The sequence below is a fragment of the Petaurus breviceps genome, unplaced genomic scaffold (genome assembly GCF_028583685.1).
Source record: "Petaurus breviceps papuanus isolate PSGF00001 unplaced genomic scaffold, PetGlider_PUasm1.0 189, whole genome shotgun sequence".
In the NCBI taxonomy this organism is placed as follows: Eukaryota; Metazoa; Chordata; class Mammalia; order Diprotodontia; family Petauridae; genus Petaurus; species Petaurus breviceps.
Window position 1 is genome coordinate 17,150,611 of NW_027185809.1, and position 1,728 is coordinate 17,152,338.

The 1,728-nt window shown below is 44.5% G+C and overlaps 1 pseudogene; it reads left to right on the forward strand.

The window, feature by feature from the left end:
- The first annotated feature begins 348 nt into the window (after positions 1–348).
- On the forward strand, positions 349–1,314 carry LOC138164018 (beta-crystallin A1 pseudogene; annotated as a pseudogene).
- Positions 1,315–1,728: the final 414 nt, after the last annotated feature.

The window sequence follows — 1,728 nt, forward strand, 5'->3', positions numbered from 1 at the left end:
TAAGTGACAGGACTATCTATACATGGGCTATGTCAGGGTGAGTCTAGAGGAGGGGTGGGGAACCTGTGGCCTTAAGGACACATAAGGCCTTCTAGGTCCTTGGGTACAGCCTTTTGACCAAGTCCAAGTTTTATAGAACAAATCCTTTTATTAAGAGGATTTGTTCTGTGAAGTTTGGATTCGTTTGGATTCGCACTTGAAAACCTTGAGGGCTGCATGCAGCCTTGAGGTCGCAGGTTCCCCACCCCTGCTCTAGAGTTTTCTAAGGGGGTTGACTGTAGGCAATAGTAGGAAAGTGGAAACTTTGGTTCTATTACGTACAGAACTGGAGTACACTTTTTGTCATTTCAGCATCGATTGAGACAAATGCCAGCTTACCCAAGACACTAATAGCCTACTCTAAGCAGCAGACTGGGACTCAGTACCTGGATGTTTTGTTTTGTTTTAAATGTATTTTATTGCCCTGAAAAGCTTAGAGATGAAGCGCTCATGTGTCCAAGGAGTCCCAAGTCACTAAGGATGGAATGGGTTTCACTAGGATGACTGACAAGCCCTCTGTCTGGGCCTCTAGGGCCATGGAAGGTAACTCTCTGACCAGAAGAACTCCCAGGATAAGAGGATGGAGCTCATGGGCCTCTGCCACCATGTCTCCAATTACAGCCTTGATCATGTCAGATCCCTGAAGGTGAAATGTGGTGCATGGACTGGTTGTGAACACATAAGCTTCTGCGGAAAGCAGTCTGTCCTGAAGAGAGGAGAGTACCCACGTTTGGAAGCCTGGAGTGGGAGCAGTGCCTACCATGTGGAGCGTCTCATGTCCTTTCGCCCAATCTGCTCTGTGAACCACAAAGAATCCAAGATTGTGATCTTTGAGAAAGAAAACTTCATTGGCTGCCAGTGGGAGATCTGTGATGACTACCCCTCCTTGCAGGCCATGGGCTGGTGCAACAATGAAGTTGGTTCCATGAAGATACAGTGTGGAGAATGGGCCTGCTACCAATATCCTGGGTACCGTAGGTACCAGTACATCTTGGAGTGTGATCACCATGGAGGAGACTATAAGCCCTGGAGAGAATGGGGCTCTCACACCCACACTTTCCAAATTCAATCTGCTGCATCCAGCAGTAAGTTCCCTGAGACTAAGGGAAGCCACCAGCAATCTAAAACCAGTCTGCCACTTGGTTTGAAAAGAATTAATGGGTCTCATTATACTACTGCTCATAAGCCATCACTTCTGATTTGTGAACTGCTAAAAATTCTCAATTAATGTCATTAAAATAAAAAATTTATTTTCAATTCAAGGAACAAAACAATCATTTCCATAACATACCACAATCAAAAGATGATTGCATATGAAACTTCAAATCTACCATATACAATTTAGCTGTTCCCTCCAAATTTACAACATAGTTTTCATGTAAATTTTTTTTTTTGTCTTTCCCCTCCCCTCCCCCCCCCCCCCCCGAGATGGCTACCATCCATGCAGGGCCATAAGAAGATAAAAGTAAGTGGTAGCCTCGAACACCCTCAGAGCACCAACTTCTCCAATTTAGGAATAAAATTGTAAATATTTGACTTCAATAACTGTCTAGTGCCTTAAGGATGGAAGAACTGGTTGAAAGAGAAGCTCAAAATGTGGACAAAAGTGTTCTTGCTGCAAGAGCATGATGTGGGAAGTACCTGAGAATCAACTTACCTTACTGGGACCCAACCTCTTCAAGGGCGATT